This window comes from Suncus etruscus, chromosome 12 (genome assembly GCF_024139225.1).
Source record: "Suncus etruscus isolate mSunEtr1 chromosome 12, mSunEtr1.pri.cur, whole genome shotgun sequence".
NCBI classification, from domain to species: Eukaryota; Metazoa; Chordata; class Mammalia; order Eulipotyphla; family Soricidae; genus Suncus; species Suncus etruscus.
This window is the reverse complement of record NC_064859.1, coordinates 44,446,608-44,466,730: the sequence shown is the minus strand read 5'-3', so window position 1 is coordinate 44,466,730 and position 20,123 is coordinate 44,446,608. Positions and strand designations below refer to the sequence as shown.

Genomic DNA, 20,123 nt, shown 5'->3' with positions numbered 1-20,123 from the left:
TGTTTGTTTTTCAGTTTTGTTTTGTGAAATAATTATCACAGAAAATAAAATATTTGTCCAGGATATACCTGTGTCATTTAGGTCCATACCAATACATATATGCAAGTGTATAGTTTTTTAATTCATCGTTATAAAGATATATACAATTTTCACTTAATAATTAACCTTATAATCAATACCTTTTTAATTGATGCTGTAAATACTAATTGTAGCATTTTCAATATGGGTTGAATGTTTGCCGACTTCCTTTAATTCTCTTTCTAGTCTTAATTCTTACATACTTCAAAGTTAATTATTCAAGATAGAACTATTCAGAAAAAAATATCTATATTCTAAACTTAGTCTCTTTATTCTACTATTTATCTCACTTCCACAGATACTCTCTTTTTATCAATAAATTACATATATAATCATGTAAGATTACAGATATAGCTACTGTCAGGAATATTGGGTACTAGTATCATTCTACACACTTATATTTTTACTTTGTTTTAATTCATTTTCAGTATTTCTCAAGTTCCACGAAATTGATATTTTGGATGGATAATTCTTGGTTTTTAGGAGATATGCTGAATTGTAAGTTATTGAACAGTTTCTTCTTCCTCTACCATATGTTTGTAGCTGACACCTTCTCAGCTACTTGTTACAACCAAGTATATATTGAAAACTAGCCAAAGGTCTTCTGAGGAATACTATCAAAACATTTTGTGAGCCACTGTGCATGATGTAAAATATAATACCTTTATCTTTTTACAATTAAACTGTGACAAACTCACTTCAGTTATAAATGATCATTTATATGGCCTTTCTCCTCTTTTCTTCAGTCCCTAAGCAATTTATAGGCAGCATCCTCTCTTCAATACAAAATAAATAAAAGAGTAGACCAGAGAATCATTTGACTTAGAGTCCAATTCAAGGATACTTCAAAGTTGTATAATGCATGCCTTTTATGTATCAGAGGGGCCCTGCTTTCTTTTTTTAACTTTATTTAAAGAAAATAGATTACATAGTTAACCAGAGAAAATTTTTTCCAGATAAGTGAGAGTGAATTAATTTATAAAAAGTATATAAAGAAAAAAAAAGTATATAAAGAAAAAATAAAAGAGAAAGTGAAGGGAAAAGAAGAAATATTAATGTGAATATCGATATTAGTAGTAATAATATTAGTAATTATCATCAGCAATAATATTAATATTATTAATTACTAGTAATAATATTAATACATTAAATGTTTTAATATTAATATTATTAATTATTAGCAATATTTTAAATATTGTTTTAATGTTAATGTTATTAATTATTAGTAATAATATTATTATTTTGGGCCACACCTGGTGGTGGTCAGGGGTTACTCCTGGAACTGTGCTCAGAAATCACTCCTGGCAGGTTCAGCGGACCATGTGGATGCCTGGGATAGAACCTGCGACCTTTCTGGTTCAGCCATCTGCAAGGCAAATGCCCTCCTGCTGTGCTATAGCTTCGGCTTCAGAAGAAATATTTTTTTAAAAAAGAAAAAGTACTACACTTGATCTTAGCCAAAAGGCCGAGAAGCGCACTCATCTATAGGTTTTAAGAAAAGTGAAAGACATTTTTGCAATAATAAATTTCAGACACAAAAGAGAGAAGGGCTGGAAATTACAGCTCACCTCATGAAGCTCACCGCAAAGAGGAATGAGTTTAATTAGAGAAATAACTACATTTTGAACTATCCTAATAATGAGAATGTTTGAGGGAAATAGAAAGCCTGTATAGAGTACAGGCGGGGGTTGGGTAGGGAGGAGGGAGATTTGGGACATTGGTGATGGGAATGTTGCACTGGTGATGGGTGGTGTTCTTTACATGACTGAAACCCAAACACAATCATCTATGTAATCAAGGTGTTTAAATAAAATATATATAAAGAAATGTAAACTGAAAAAAAATGATTAGACTTAAATACCAAACCCAATCGAATGACAACAGAATTAACACCCAATCTATAACAAGCTAGACACAGAGGGGACCACTTATACTAGCAACCTGGGGGGGTAAGGGAGGAGGTATAGGATGCATGCTGGGAACAGTGGTGGAGGGAGGACAAAAAAATAATAATAAATAAATATAAAAAAAAAGAAAAAGTACAGCAGCAAGCACATTTATTTGTTAAAATGATTGTGTCTCCAGTGAAGTCATTAATACAATAGCAGACGTTTTAGTGTAAGCTCTTGTTGTTAAACGTCCATTCTGTAAAATTGATGTGTTACTATAGGGATGACGGTATTCAAGAAACGAAATTGTCCAAAATTTCAAAGCACTATGAAGGATACTGAGGTGGTTAGGGGCATGTTCTCAGCTGCTAGGCTTCAAGGAAGAAGGAAGATTTGGGAGAAGCATGCCTGAAATCACTCAAAAAAAAAAAAAAAAAGGCGGTGATATTAGCCCAAATATTGGCATACCTGAAATTTGTTCAGTTTAGTGTCTCTGAAGGGAATAATAGAAAGATAATGAGGCAGGGCCATTGGCAAGAAGGTAATTATGGGTGATGAATTCAACAGGCGTGGCTTTGGCAGAGCAGGAAAGCCCTGGACTTCATCTATGGTAAACATGGCTTACAAGTTCTGCTGAGTGCAGGGTTTGGCCTTTGCTTACTACAGTAATAAAAAATAAAGTTAAAAAGCTGAACATAATATAGAACATTGTTATGTTGGAAACTCAAAAAAAATCTTTGTTACCTAAATATCATGAAGCTAAAATGAATTGACTCTTATTCTACTTAAGTATGAACATCACAGAAAAATTTGAATATGAAATTATTAGAAGTCTGATATGTGTTTAGTTATCCTAATACTTAAAAAGATAAGTTCTTGATAAGCTTAAAAATAGTCATTAAATATGAGTTGATGCATAATTGATGATTATAAATTGAAAATGGGGTATAATATTAAGTAAAGCAATTCAGATGGAAAAAAGCTGATTATTTCATTCACATGTTTTAATATTAATTTAAAATTACTTTAGTTTTGGGTCATGTCTGGTAATGCCCGTCGTTCTAACTTATGGATTACTCCTTTAGTGCTAAAGGGACTAAAGTTTCAGGGATGAGATCTGGATCGACCCTCTGCAAAACAAGTACCCTAACTGCATTGCTATATCTCTATTTCCATGATTTTTATTTTTAATTTTTACCAAATTTGTTTTATAATTTTCAGAGAGGGAATTAAAATAAACAATTACATATTATTTAGGCCCCCAAACAAAAAATTAAAAATGAAATATAAACTATAAATTTTATCTAAAATTATAATTTAACAAAACAAACTTATAATTTATAAACTTATATAAAATAAGAAATATGTAAATATAAAAGTTTTACATACAAAGTTATAAAACTTTCTATTTATTTGCTAACTGAAATATGTGGATTCAGGTACAAAACCTATAACTAGATAAGGCAATGGAAAGGATTGTCAAAGAAGAATGTAGTCACTGGCTCATCAATGATTATTTTAATCCCTAATTTTAAATCATTAGTAATTCTTAATAAAGAAAATTAAGCAGAAATAATTATGCCCTTGCCAAATTTATATCCCAGTATATAAAACAATGAAATATAAACATATCAAAGTATGTGTTTAATTCATTTATCTTTTAACCATTCTACTGGGTAATGGACTTTGCTATTCTGTTTTTTTAATTTTCAGACATATTTTATTCCAATACCTCACTTATTACCAGCACTTATTACTGCTTCAACCATGTCCCAAACTGCCCCTGCCCATGCAAACTCAGTCCTATAGACAAAATTCCTAGTTTTGATAATTTTGAACATTTGTTGTTAGTTTACTATGTTTCTTTGATATATCAGTTTTGGGACAGATGTAATTTTAAATGAAGTTATTGTGGAGGCACATGCAAGGCTGTATAGTGTTAAGGCTCTTGCTTTGCTGATCTGGCTTCAATCTTTGGCACCACATATGGTGCCTAAGTAAAACCAGGAGTGATTCTGGTGCACAGAGTCTGGAGAAAAGACCAATTATCTCTAAAATCTCCTTTAGAGTTTTAACTTAACACTTTTAGAATTACACACATACAGAAGAATAGAAAAAAAACATTAAATTCCTCAAAATTATAAATCTATATGTTGATAAAAATATTTTAAAACAATGTATTTTACAGTAAAATGATATGTGAGTAATAAATGTACAAATTTTAAATGGTATAAATAATTCTGTAATAATAAATTTTAAAGTTTACTTAAAATAGTTATATCCTACAAATGTAAAAATTACTAATAGTGAGAATTAAGAAATAATTGGGGGTTTTGGGACCACATCCAGTGGTGAACAGGACTGTCATGTGCTTGCACTGAGGAATAATTCCTGGTGATTCAGATTTGGGGGAACATATGGGATACCAGGAATCTAATCTGGGTTGGTCATGTGAAAGGCAAATGAAAAATCCCCCTGAAAAATCACTCTGGCCCAACTAAGAAACTTTAAAAAAAAAAAAGACTGAATAGGTGTATAGATGTGTTTTATTTTAAGTAAAAACAACATTGACTTCTGTTGGAAGATATTATATTGTAGACAATGCTTTAGTATTCATATTAATGCATAAAATCATAATGAAAATGTCAGTAATTGCAAAACATAAAACAAAACCTAGTCAGAATAATTAAATATGTATTATTATTCATATAATTACTGTAATATAATTATCAAATGTAATTATCAAAATCAATGCACTGTTAACTTATTATTGAAAACTTAAAATTCCTCAGAAAGGTAGGAGTAAATGACCTTTCTTAATCAAGTGGATGGCAACCATTATGAATCATTGTGATATTATATCAAGTTCTGAGAAGTTAGTCTTGTCTTTAAAAAGAAATTGGGGGCCTGAGAGATAGCATGGAAGTGGGGCATTTACCTTGCATTCAGAAGGACGGTGGTTCGAATCCCAGCATCCCATATGGTCCCCTGAGCCTGCCAGCAGCAATTTCTGAGCATAGAGCCAGGAGTAACCCCTGAGCGGCAACAGGTGTGACCCAAAAAACATAAATAAATAAATAAATAAATAAATAAATAAATAAATAAATAAATAAATAAATAAATAAAAATAAAAATATACATGAATAAAACCCAACTATAATCAAGTTTGTAATCAAGGTGTTTGAATAAAGATATTAAAATAAAACAAAAAACTTTAAGGTACAAAACGGGCTTAAGGCTATAAGTTTTCTAAGTTTTTGCCTTTTCCTGAAACTCTAATGTTTCTTCAAATCTCATTAATAATATATCTAGACTGTATTGTGATGTCTTTCTGGCTCCTAGAATCTCATTTTATAGATTTTATGTAAATCTTATGGTCTTCCCTTTATATATAAGTACCTTTTTTGATCTTGTTGTCAATAGTCGGCCTCTTTCTTTGGATTTTGTTAAGAGTACAGTGTGTCATAAAGTTTTTTTGATTGAATTTTCTCTGAACTTCTTGAATCTGTGTGCTGATATCTCAATGTTAGAAAATTCTTTTTTTTTTTTTTTGGCCACATCCGTTTAATGCCCTGGGGTTACTCCTGGCTAAGCGCTCAGAAATCGCCCCTGGCTTGGGGGGACCATATGGGACACCAGGGGATCGAACCACTGTCTTTCCTTGGCTAGCACTTGCAAGGCAGACACCTTACCTCTAGCGCCACCTCATCAGCAATGTTAGAAAATTCTTACCTATCTTTTCTTTAGATTTTTTCTTTATTAATTTTGTTTTTCTGCATGATTTTGATAATTCTTATATTTGTCCAGAATTCATATCACTGTTCTCTAGTGTGTAATTTATCTCATTTTCAGACTTTCTTCCATCTTCTATTCTTTTCTAGAGATTTCCTCTTTGAGCTCCTCAATCTTTTCATTGGCCATTTTTATCCCACTGTTCAGACCTTCTATTGAGTTTTTGATATTTCCTACCATGCTCTTCATTTCTGTCACTTCTACTTATAGCTTTCTCATATTTCCTCTTATACTTTCTGTGATTTGTTGATGACCTGTGACATTATTTCCTTGAACTTATTACACATTCCCACCCAAGTGTCACAAAAGTCATTCTCTGAGGATTTATAGATCTTGTGGATTTACAGATCTTGTTGATGGTAGTTTTGGTCTTTGAGTTTAGTGGATTTCAATTTGTCTTCACTATTGGGTCCAATGTGCCCCTGCTGTGTTGAGGATGAGTGTTCACAATTAGGTTCTCTGTTATTCTTTCAAGGTTTAGGCTGTGAATTTCTGTTTTTCTCCTCTGCCCATCTACACCCGTGACCAGAAGTATCATTATGAGCAGTGTGAGATTTAATGAGAAGAGCTGTTACCCAGCCATGTATATGCCCATATGTTTAAGGATATGTGAGCTGGGCCTAGTAATTTGATGAGATTAGGAAGTGGAGACTGCCAGGACTTGGTAGAAATCAAGAAGTATTTGCCTTCATTTCCAAAAATCCTCTCAGGTGTCAGCTAGAGATGATTCTCACTCAGAAAAGTAGGGCAGCCAGCAGAGTTTCAGGAAATAAGGGATGAGTCTTCTGATAAGGGAGAGGTGAGGCATAGAAGAGGTGTGAGGGTGTTTTTATTTAAGTGACATAAGATAAATAATAATACCTACCTGAGATGCTGATTAGCTACATATAATGGTGCAGGGGAAGAACAGTCAGGATATAAAGAGAATGATCAAGTGTTGGAGGCAGGTACAAGCCTTCCATACAGGTGATGTCATGTGTTTGGGAAAGACTGAGAGAAAGAAAATGTCACAGTACATGCTGAAAATATTTGAGCAGAAAAATGTTGATAAAATTAAGATGACAAAGAACCTATTTTAACTTTCACTTCTCAAAATAACACAAAATTAAAATCCACAGTAGTCAACATTTTTCAAAGGAGGTAACCACTTAATATATTTCTAATGTTATCCCAAATTTATTCAGGTTTGATATTAAGTATCACATTTTTAAGTTATACAAAAATCAACACACTAAAATGAGTAAAAATATTTAATCAATTTTCCACACACATATCCAAGCTATCAATTCTATATTTAGCAATGCTGTTGTGTCTATTTTCTAGAGTCAGTTTTGAGAACAGCACATCTCCATATTGTTACAAAAATTTTAGTTTTCATTTAAACTAAAAATATTTTAGTACAAGAAGAATAAATGTCATCCAGTGCTCTATACATCTTAAACATAGATATGAGGCACTTGAATTTACAGTAATATTAATGATAGTGCATACAACATTCCTTCATCAGAATATTAGTCTTCCTATACCGTTATTTCAGTGCCTCCACTTTCCCACTGGTTTTGTTAGCTCAGCCAGTTCTGTGGTCCAGTTCTCATCCTTTATTGCCCTGGCCATTTGCAGTTCTCTTATTACATGTGTAAGAGAAATTATCATCTATCTGCCCTTCTAGTTTTGTCTCAGAATTTTTAATGCTAAAGACATTCCTGTTTTTTCTTTTTCTTTTTCCTCCATGTAATCAATCTAATTGTGTTCTTTATTTGGTCCATTATCTTTAGAGGTGAATATTCAAGTTATTCATCTAACTTCTCAAGATTTTGAAATATAGATTTGTTTTTCTAAATGTTCTTTTAAATCTTCAGAAAAAGTTAGCTATGGCAATTTGTCAGCATGATCACTACACTTGAAATCACAAAGTTCTTTAAGTAAATAATGATCCCTTTGTCTTCTTATACAATCCCAATCATATGAGGCCTAGTTTCACTGCAAGTTGCTTATTATCAATTTCTAAGTGCAGGGATAAAGGTTGCAATTCATCATGTTGTAAGCAGAAGCCATTCTTTCCCTATGGGAGGAAAACAAAGGAGTTTCAGAGCTGATGCTCTCCCTTAGAACTAAGTAGAGCTAGTTGGTCCTCAGTTCTTGTTAAAAGAAAGAGAATAAATTGGAGTTTCTAAAAGAGTCCCTATTGTGCATTCAGGACAGTGATATTAACAATATTGACACATATGCTGACATGAAGTTGGGCAGAAATGATCTATCCACAAACATTGAAGGGACACCCTTGTTTAAATGGCATCCAACAGTCATATGAGAGAATGACTCAATACCAAAACATATGTATTCATCACAAGTTTGTACCCTTTCAATCTCTCAAAATGTCTTTTATTGATTGACACTGAATCAACTGGCATGTATATAACAGAGGAGATATAACATTCTCCTAGGTCTGTTTTGATCAGACAAAATGAGGGTCCAAAATATTTTTATTATTTATTATTACTTTTTCTCATTCTGTTGCAAAACTCCAATTAAATTTGAGAATTTAGAAACTTAATAAATGGGGCTGGCAAGGTGGTGCTAGAGATAAGGTGTCTGCCTTGCAAGCGATAGCCAAGGAAGGGCCACGGTTCGATCCCCCGGCGTCTCATATAGTCCCCCCAAACCAGGGGCAATTTCTGAGCGCTTAGCCAGGAGTAACCCCTGAGCATCAAATGGGTGTGGCTCGAAAAACAAAACAAAAAAAAGGAACTTAATAAATGTACTTGTAACAAGAACCTTTGCTGTCTTGTTGCTCTTTGTGTAATTTCATTTTTTGGGGACCACATTACAAAAGGGGTGCTCAGGGATTGCTCCTAGATCAGGAATAACTCCTGGCAATGAGATACTAGGGTTGGCTGCAACAAAGAAAAGAACTCTACCCACTCTACTATTGCTCCATTACTTTTTATGTAGTTCTATCCTTGGTTAAATATGAATAAAAAATACAATTAAAAGGTACTTCTTGATCTTCATGAGATTATTATGTAATTAGAAGTTCAGATATTTTTTAACAAAACATGATCAAGTAAGTCTGGACTAACCTCTTGCTGATGTTAACATAGTCCAGTGAAAACATAAAATGGTAGTGGTAATAATGAATATTGGTGAAGATATCTTGAAACAGTTTTAAAGGAAGCAGGAATGTGCATGGATGACAATTGTTACCCAGTATACATAAAGAAAAATAAACTAATAATAAATCCAAGGTTGATTAGGAGACTTTTCAATAAGCAAAGTTTAGATACAACTTAGTTTTTATACATTTTAAAACTGTTAACTTTGACTTAGCATATGCATTCATTTTGCTCAGTAAGCACAATTTTCATTTAACTCAATACAATTAAAAGTTAATAGCTGTTAAACAATTTTCAGAAATTATTATGTTTTCATAATATAAATACTTTCATTAAAGGAAAATCAAGTATGTCAACATCTTATTCTATGATTTCATCACTTATCAATATAGAAGTGATGCCAGAAAAAGAAAAAATATGGTATCTTTTTCTCTGACCCGAACTAAATTTATCTGAAAAATCTTTTCAAGGAAGTTTATTTCTTTTTAACCAATGAAACTTTATTGGCTACATTGTAAAGATCAGAAAAGATGGGAAGGATGGAAAAGCAAGAATTTTAGTCTTTGTCTGATGACAGTTTGGTCTAATAACTGACTTTTAATATTTCCTATTTATGTAAATATTTGGCTATTAATATTTCATTCAGGAACTCACAACTATGAAAACAATAAAAATTAATATGACTTACCTTTTACTACTAACTCAGAAACTCTCTTTTCATTTGTTTTTGGGTAACACCCAGTAGAGTTCAATAATTACTCTTGGTGGTTCTTGAGGATCATACGGAATGCCAAGGATCAAAATGAGTCAGTCACATGCAAGACAGATGCCCTAACTGCTTTATTATTGCTCTGGTGCCAATAACTCAAAACTTCTTGCTAGTTTACAGCATTTTCATTTCTACACAAAGATTGAAAACATTTAGAATTAGCTAAATATAGAAATAAGTAAACTGACATCTTAAGTGATTTTTTCCTATAGAATAGGCAACTTACCTTACCATTTCACACTGTTAGTTATGAACAACTCACAGTATTCATGTGAAATGAATAACATTGAAAAACATGCCCTGAATCAGATATATAGTCTTGCAATTATATGATCTTAAAACTCAGGCTATTTGAATGTTTCATAAGTTAAATTATTTTTGCAGTGCTTGTTTTCTAACAAAATAAGCAAAAAAAAAAAAGTAACAAGAAAATCCATCTACATCCAAATACCAAAAAAAATAAATAAATCTCTGAGCATCACCGGGTATGGCCCCAAAACAAACAAACAAATAAAACAAAAACTGATATAGACTCTAGAGAAAATACTTAAAATATATACTGATTCTAGTGCCAGAGAGATGGCACAGTTGTAGGCGTTTGCCTTTCACCAGGCTGATCCAGGACTGACCTTGGTTCAATCCCCAGCATCCCATATAGTCCAGTCCCCCAGGCTATGATCGATTTCTGAGTGCATATCCAGGAGTAACCCCTGAGCGTCACCTGGTGTGGCCCAAAAACAAAACAAAACAAACACACACATATATACATATATAAATATATTGATTATGAAATATATATAGTTCTTAGATAATTATTTTTAATTCTCATGTATAGTTTAGTAATAGATTATCAATCAATAATTTATCACTTGCATTTGGCTAGTTGATAATATGTGATCAATGTTGTTATTTTTATATATATATACATATATACACACACACACACACACACACACACATATATATATATATATATATATATATATATATTACACATTTGACAAGTTTCTAGGAACACCTGAGGTACTTAGCTTTGTTCTAAATTCTATAATGAAGAAGTTGTAAAATGTAAGGCAAGTAGGTCACATACAAGTGATTTAAGCAATCACAATCCAAACTATTAAGAGGAAAGAAAAGTGCTAGGAAAGTGCTTAAGAAATATTTAAAGGAGTTTGAAGTAGGTTTCTAGAAAGATAGAACTTAAGCTAATACTATTTTTTAAAATAAGTTAAACAGAAAAATGGAAAGAGGAGTAGAAATTTTGAGATAGAGATCAGTATGCCAGTATCTCCTGGGAAGTTAAAATGATATGATAATATGAGAATATACAATAAGAAAACACAGTTCAGATTTCTTGATACAAGAAACTTAAGAAGCACCAAGAAGTATCAACTACTGGAGGAAGTTGTGATGACTACCAAGGTGAGAATGAAAAAATTTGAGAAATTGGCATTATTTTGCACAAAGGAACACAATTTTAATACATTTTAAAGATATAGTCTTTTCTTTTAGTTAATATTATAAAAGAATAAGGATAAAGAATTGCATTCCTCTTATGAAGTTTATTACATATAGTTAAAATATTGGTATCCTTCCATTGTCAGTACTTTTTACAGGATTATGATTTTCCTGTGAAGTCAGAAATTTTATTAAGTGTTTTTTGGTGATTTTACAATGGACTTGATTTGCCATACACTGGAATGCAAATATCTAAATGTAATAATTATAGCCACTGTTTCCCAAATCTTTACTGTTAAATATTTAATAGACCTTTTATGGGATAATTAGTATTTCTATATAACTTTGGTGATTATCTTGTCTAAGTATACATATTATGTGTAGATAAAAAGGTTATTGGAAAGAGTTAAACTTGATATTAATTGAGAAAAAAGACAAATAAAATTACATCAATTTAAAGCATACATGTACTACTTATATAAATGAATATATATGTTTTGATATGATTATCACATTAACTTTACATAACAGAGCCAGTACTCAGACTGTTACTTTTCTTTTTGATGAGAAGAGTCTCAAGTCAAATTATTCTTTGGTTTTGGTCTTAAAATTTATTTTTTTTCTCCTCAGGAAGCTCATTTGTCACAAATAAGTTATTGGTCCTTTGTATGTGTGAGGAGCAAATGCATATGAAGTCTGTACAGGGAGGAATTAGATTTGTTTATAGATCATACAAATTAATAAGCATAGATCTTTTGACATGAACATTATTAGTGATAACACTCTCATTATTTCCCTAATGATCTTTATGTGCTAACAAAACATGAGCATCAGAATACTTCTTAATCACAAATATACAAAAAAATCATCCTTCACTACAGAAAATTATGCTTGTCCATGTGGATTTTATTCTATTTAATTGGTTTAACATTTGATAGTGACTATGGTTGGCAAAGAAGGAGAGATCATTCAATCAGTATGAGATAAGTAAAAGTATGAACAGAGCTCATTGGAAACAGAATGCTGTCACTGGTTCAACAAGAACTGACAAACTAGAAGGGCTTTCTTGTAAAGGACAACTTAAGCTAAAGGATCAGATATCATATAACACTCATCACTCATATTTTTACAATATATTTTGACTACATTATATTGTTGATAACCTACCTACTTCTGTGTGAGTATAACACAGAGAATTATTTTTTAAATGAGAGTAATACAGAAGGTAATAAAGTGAAAGAATAAAAAAACTGATGATTGGGGAATAGTAATTTAGAACAGTGTATATGGTGCTTGTTTTGAATATGATAGATCTGGCATCATATATATTTCCCTGAGCATTGCCAGAAGTGATCACAGAGCACAGAGCCAGGAGTAAGGCTTAGTAAGAGCTATCTGTGGCCCAAATATACTGCCCCTCAAAATTTGACCAATCAAATGGAAGCAATATTGTTGTTTGTGTTGTTAATTTTAGTTTTGGAGTTCTATCCAAATTTTCTCAAGCTTTACTCTTGGTTCTTATTGATGAAGGTGTTTAGAGACAACCATATTGTGAAGGATATTGACCCAAGGCAAATTATATGCAAAGAATGTGCTTATCACTTGTAATCTCTCTTTACCCCCATAAGTATTATTTCTTATTTTAGGTAGCATCTTATTTGGTCAGAAATATTTAAAACTATTTTATATTTTAACTAAAAATTATGTGTGATAAACTATGCTCTGAATACTGTAATATTGGCTTTCCATAAAAAAGTTAGCTGTGGAGTCAGAAAGAAGCATCTAGTCATTCAATGGCACAGATAACTTAGGCAGAATTAACAAAAACCTTCTGTTACTGGAAGAAATAATAGCTTTGTTCATTGTTTTTCATTTTTTTTATTTTGGTTCTTTATGTTTCATACTATACTAGGAACCATATACAAATGTGCAATTTTATTCTGGGAGGTGAATGAAACAGTGTACATTATTTTTAGGTAAAAGGTTAGTTAAGGGAGAGTGCATGGTAGATTTTATTTTTTGCTTTTGCTGAAAACAGTTTTCTAAATTTCCTTTGGAAAAAATCAAACAAACTCTCATGTGTGGGAAGGTTTTTCTATAACATGAGCTCCATGAACTTAAATCAATTGGACTATAAATCTTACAAGCTCCGATAGTTAGGTTTGAAATAGGGCAGGTAGCACATTCATGAAAATGAACCCACCCCAGGCCAGTGGCAGATAGTCAGGTGAAAAGTTCCATACATACAAAACATGCATTTTAACATCTGTGTTAACCTTCAACACTGAGCCACACCTCTAGCAAGTTAGGTTTTCAGAAGAAGATTGGTAACATAAAATATTTTCTGAGATTTATGGAAGGTCAGGTATTCTTTCTTTTGGGAAAAATATAGTGTAAATTTTGGAAATGGGGAATGTTACAGCCAATTGTTTTTAATTAAGAGAGATAGTGAGGTAAAAAAAAACCTGAAATAAAAGAGACTTGAGGTATAAATCTCTATGGCCTAATTTAATTCTTACCTTTAAATAAAGTCAAATCAATCCATATACCTCTCTGATCATTGGGCCATCTGATTCCTTTGGAGTTTAAACACATTGTAGGACAGAATTTCTCCTAATTTTGAGAAAAAAAAACTACTTAGTGATGCAAATAGTGAATTATTATTTATAACACCAGCATTTGAATCAATAATCTTATTTCTAATCAACTGTACTTTGGAGCTTCTACTTCCATGGTTAAGAATTTAACTACCAAAAGAAAATAGATAAGAATGAAGAAAAATTGAAGTCCTATTCAAAATCATAGTGTGACACAAAACATTACCATCTTGATAAAACAAAAAATAAAGTACTCTTAAAGTTGTACATCAAAGATAAGCATAAAGAAATTCTACTTATACATAATACAATGATTATTTAATTTTTCATTATTCATAGTAAATAAGACTGAAGTGCAAACCTATGGGCAATTAAATTAAGACAAGTTTGCTATAGATGAGTGAAAGTCATGAACTGTGAGAGAATTTAAAAAAATTATGTATCACAAGTTCCTCAAACACTACAGGAATGATACGAAGGCTCAGAGCTAGTAATTGCTGTGTCCTCAAAACCAAAAATAAGAAGGAAAGAAAAGACATAAGGAAGGAAGGAACGAAAGAAGGAAGAAATGAACAAAATATTGCTCTATGTCCCCAAGTATTGCTGTACATTCTCAAAACCTAAAATAAGAAGGAAATGATGGAAGGAAAGAAAGAAGGAGGAAAGAACAAACAAACAAATGCACGCTGAACAAATAAAGGAATGGAGAGAAATTTTTATTATTGATGAAAATTTCTGGTTAACCGTTGTGATTCTCCCTTGATACACCTGTATCCTTATTAAGATATAATTATCATTACTATGCTTTGATTACACACTTGTGAACATATATATCAATGTTGTCAGATCTTTAGTTATAGACAGGATATTATTTGAAGGAAGAAATTTTTTTTTTACAACCAGTAATTCACATTTAGGCCTTGTGAAATACTCTTGTGGTTAGCACATCAAGAAGGTGTTATACTAAGTTTAAACACTGGTAGCTCTTTGAAAAATGCTTGCAAATACAGAATATTTGCTGGGTGGTGAACAGATACAATTATAGTACGATGTAGAGCTTTAGGGAATATTTAGGACTGGAACATCTGAAGAGGATACTTTTCTTCTACTGTCTGCTAGTTTTTCTCAGAAATAAATGAATTTATTTCAAATGACAATCTGTGAGACTTGTGGCTGAATAGTAAACTATAATGATTCTCTTAGAATCTTTATCTTAGTGCATTGTGAATTTTACTGATTTATCTCTGACTTCACACCCTGTCATATTTATGTGAAGTTTTTTAATGTCCTTATACATAAAGATAAGATGAAGCATAATTTCAACTTGTGGGATAGGTGGTAGTTCTTAAGAAATCCATGAAAAATACCACTATAATGTCTGTGTGATAAACAGGATTGTTACAGGCAACTGGGCTAATAAAGAAGGCCTTTCTAAAAATTTGCCAGAGAAGCAATAGGACAGTGTCTAAACCCTAAAGGTAAAATCCTGTTATCAGGAGTTCAAATATTCTCCAATAAAAGCTAGGAGTTATTCATTGCTGTCTTTCAAATCCAAGCAAACTGGCTTATGTGTTAGCTAGATGTCTATAAATTAGCTCAGTTAATGAATTAGGTTTGTTTGTAGGTCAAGTGCTACAGTAAACATAAGATTCTATTGTTAAGTGTTTGGGTATCCTATTCCTGCTGAGGTAGAAATATTATGGAAGGTGATTGTATTCTCTAGTAACCACCTTTCTTCTCCCTCCTTCTGTTGCCACCACAATGTAATTTGCCTCTTATGAAGAACTCAAGTTACTTATGTTATGTTCTTCAGCCTAATGATTTAGAGACTCAGAGGAGATTAATGTGGTAGCATATAATATAAGTTGATTTCTTTGTAAAGAACCAAAGGAAGGTAGGGGAAATAAGAAAAAGGCCAAATGTGTTTTCCATGAACTCTTTTCTGAATGTTCTGTTTACAATAAATAACAGTTCTTTATACTGGTACCATTTTACTGGTATTTTTTAAATATACTATTTAGGTCCTAGCTTTAGTTTCTAATACTAATGTTTTTTTTACCTTTGCTAGATTAGAATACACTTAAAAATCAGGCCCATGTTTTTTGCATCTGTTTCATTACAATCTTTCAACATTGTTACATCTTCATAGTAAATTTACAATAAACGAACATTTCATGGAATTGAGTCTAATGTAGTTAATCCATTAGCTTTTGAGGGAAATAGTATACATGACAGATTTATTTGAATCAATTATATATACAGGCCTGGTTTATCCACCAGTGTTAGTAATGCATTCAGTAATTTGGGAATTGGGAAAGAGTTTTAAAAGTCTGACCAGGTGATTTTAATACCAGATTCTTGATTAAAAGTTGTAGTTCTAAAAGATGGGGAAAATGCTGTTTATTTTCAATATGTGCATCCCCCCAAATTTCAATTTGAGTAACTTTTCTTCAGCATTCTCCTTCTCATTGAGTATTCCTTTCCTCATAGGCACCCCATCTTCAATACAGCTCCCCCATAGGAACTATATTACTTAATTAGCTATCTGCCAGATTGAAAAGCTATCCCTGATCAAGTGTTAGCTGATGCTTCCTATGGTGTAACTTCCTGTAAAGCAATTTAGATTTAATAGGGAAATCTGAGGACCAAAATCTTTAAGGCTTAAGATAACTAATAGGGGTTTCAAGTACCAGTGTGGGACTTATTTCAGGGTAGGGAGTTTATTAAAGGAGATCTTAACAATCACAACAAAACAGTCTGCCTAGTCATGTGGCTGCCCCCATTTCCCCTAATACCAGATCCCTGAATACCTAACTTAGAAGAAAGAAAACATCAAGAGTCACAGTGAGAAAACAATTGGTAGGGTACTTGATTTGCAAGTGGTCAAATAGTTTCAATTCATGAGTCCCACCAGGAGGGATCTTTAACACCAATGTGTATGCTTACCCCCCCAAAAAATTAAAAATAAAATGTTAGTGACTACCTTTCTATTGAATGTAGATGTTATAAATGTATATTTGTAGGTTAAATAATTTTATGTTTTAAAACACTAGAATATTACTCAATTTTACTTCTCTAACACTAAAAATAGGATCCTCCAAATTTTCAATAAAGAATAAATTACAGAATAAAGTTTACTAGTAACAGTTTGATTTATCCAGCCTGTTTGCATTCAGGTGTATGGAAAAAATTTTTAGTGGTTATTTTGGGGAACACATTTTACTTTGCACTACTTAAACATCTCTTTTTATCAGAAAGGTAAGAAAGGTAGGAATGACAGGGAGGAGAACGATTGCCAGGATATTCTCAAAGCTCTCCAAAGCTATGTTTAGTTGGCATTGTTCCTTATCATTATTTTCAATCCCACTTATCAACAAGTCTAGGGTTGATAAAATAAAACTAAACATTCATAAATATCAGACTGCATGATGACTATTTTTAAAAAAATCAATATTGTTATATGGGGCTGGAGAAATAATACACTGGTAGGGCATTTGCCTTGCATGCAGCCAACCCAGGACAGACCCTTGTTTGATTTCCAGCATCACATATGGTCCCTGTGCTTGCCAGGAGTGATTTCTGAGTGCAGAGCCAGTAGTAAGCCCTGAGCACCACTGGTGTGACCCGCCCAAAATACATCAAATATCATTTAAAATTTTAAAAGTGCAAGATCTATAGAGATGGCAGTATCTGATTAAAGAAATGTATCAGTTCTCTAAATTATTTTTTAAACTTTCCTCAGGAAATAAAGACCACAAACACATTCTCATACAGAACCTTTAAAACACAAAAAGAGAAATAAACAGTCATTTCCAAAATTTTTAATCCTGTTTGTATCAGATTCTCTAAGATATTTATTAAATTCATTTGTGTATGCTATAGGATAACTTTGGTCTTTATTTCTTTCCCTCCCATTAACATTACTGAAAATTGAACACAGCTGGCTTAAAATGGCACATAATAACCAATAAAAAGGAAAAAAGTGATAAAACAGAAAATGATGAAAAAGAAAAAAAGAGGTTTATCAGAAAGATGGTAAGTAGGGCACCACTTTTGCACAAGACCGACCGATTTTATTTCTTTGGCGCCACATATGGTCCCCTGAGCTGGTTCATAAGTCACCTCTGAGCAGAGTTAAGAATCAACTCTGAGTTCCTCAAGGTATGGCATGGAAAGGAATGAGAAAGGGAAGAAGAGAGGAGCAGAAGGAGGAGGTGGGGGGAAAGCGAAGGGAAGAAGATAGGAGAGCAGAAAGAAAAGAAGATAGAGGAGGGAGTGGGGGGGGAGGAAAGAAAAGAAGAGGGGTGGGGAAATCTTGGGGAAAGTGCTCTCAAAAATTTATAACTGGGAAATGATAATCCAGCAAGGGTTAGAGCATTTGCCTCGCACATAGTCAACTTGAGTTAGATTCAATATATTCCCCCAGCACTGCCAAGTATAATTTCTGAGTGCAGAGACAGAGTACATCCTGATATAAATGAATGTGACCCCAGACCACCTCCTTCCCCCAAACACAAATGATTTCGTGAGTACCTTCATGCTTATCTCCTAAGTGCAGAGCCAAGACTAACTCCTTAGCATCACCAGAAGTGGCCCCCAAATAAATAAGCAAAAATCAAGGTCCCAGGATTTATTACTTTGGATGCTCTCTTTCCTCTTGTTTTGTCCCTTTTATATATTGCATATGTGTGACAATATTAGCATTTTTCCTTCAAATATAGATTGTTCAAACTAAAATCATAATACTATTGTAGCCATGTTATGTTAACAACAACAATCAGGGGAAAACTTATTTTAAAGTGTAGCATTTGAGTCCACAATGATAGAAAATGCGCATGTGATTCCTTATGCATTTTCTTAATTGGCTGATGGTTACTTATTTGTTTATTTTTGAACAATCAATTATTAAGCAGTAGCTAACACAGATCTGAGCAAGAGTTTTTTAAGACAATTTGGGAAATAGTGCACTAGACTTAAGTTAGTAAGTGGGACCACATATTATCTTACACATGCATGTATGTGGTTCATGCCTTCATTTTCTTTAAATTTTATTGGTATTAATATTAATATTAATTATTCAATATATTTACTATATTTAATAGTTAAATATATTAGGCAGTAATACTAATTAGTATTAATACTATTAATATAAGTAAACAACTATATACAAGATAAATATACTAAACTTTTAAAAATCTGTTCTGAATATAAAATATGCTTTGATTCAAAACTTTTTCCCTTTGCAAAGCTTTTCCTATTATAGATCTAACATAGAAAACTATCAAGGCATAGTCTACACCCAACATAAAGGCATATTATTTTGTCTTAGACATTCTGTTTTCTACTAACATATTATGTTCTTATCCCCGTCTCAAGTGGCTCTCAACTGGGAGCATGGGAGATTGGCTTATATGTATAAATTCATTCTCCTTGATGAGTAAAACAAAGCAAATAAGCAGATTCAATTCTTTGTGAGAATTGCTTGGTAAGTAAGATTTACTTTTAATTACAAGTGAGCTCAGTAATCCAAGCCTAAGAAATAAATTCTCCTCCACAATTAGAAATTATCTATTTGAAAGATTGGCTTTATTGACCAACTTTACAGTAGTTAACTTCATAGGATATGCATCAGAGCTTGCAGAAGGAGAACTTATTTCTGTCTGAGCATTGACTACTATATTTTTCAAGTTCTTTTTTATTAGAATGGAAAGGCTGACTTTTTGTGCTCATACTTCTTTAAGACACAAAATTGCTATATTCTAGACTATTTTTTTTGTAATTTGTATATTTAGTGTAGGAACATATTTCTTTTCTATTTTATTAATGTAAAATGCAAAATCTTATTACTTATTACATAAAGGGAAGTATTTGAACTCAATCCATGTACTGAGAAAAGTGGTCTATTCATTATTAATTCTCATAACTATTATTCAAAAATAAAATTACTTCTTTATTACTGACACATATTAATATTAAGAATGGAAATTTTTTTTTTTTTGGTTTTTGGGCCACACCCGGCGGTGCTCAGCGGTTACTCCTGGCTGTCTGCTCAGAAATAGCTCCTGGCAGGCACGGGGGACCATATGGGACACCGGGATTCGAACCAACCACCTTTGGTCCTGGATTGGCTGCTTGCAAGGCAAACGCCGCTGTGCTATCTCTCCGGGCCCAAGAATGGAAATTTTTATACGTACATATCAGCATTTCATCACAAATTAAAATATATATTAATCATTTGCTGAATGTGGATCTTGAGAAATAAATATTCTACATTAAACTCTTCTATTTAAAGGGAGAAGTTTCTGGCTATATGACTATCTTTTGTTCCTGCTTCATAACAGTGAAGAAATGTTACTACAGCAGATAAGAAATAATATACTAGCATATAGATGATGCTATTTTCAAGACAATATTTGTTATTCTTTAA

General features: G+C 32.3%; 1 protein-coding gene and 1 pseudogene across 1 annotated transcript in view; one reads left to right on the top strand and one right to left on the bottom strand.

The window, feature by feature from the left end:
- The window catches only part of LRRTM4 (leucine rich repeat transmembrane neuronal 4), an 822,236-nt gene that overhangs the window by 92,574 nt on the left and 709,539 nt on the right, over window positions 1–20,123 (top strand). The gene's annotated exons all lie outside the window — the stretch shown is intronic.
- LOC126024975 (uncharacterized) lies at window positions 1,474–1,555 on the bottom strand (annotated as a pseudogene).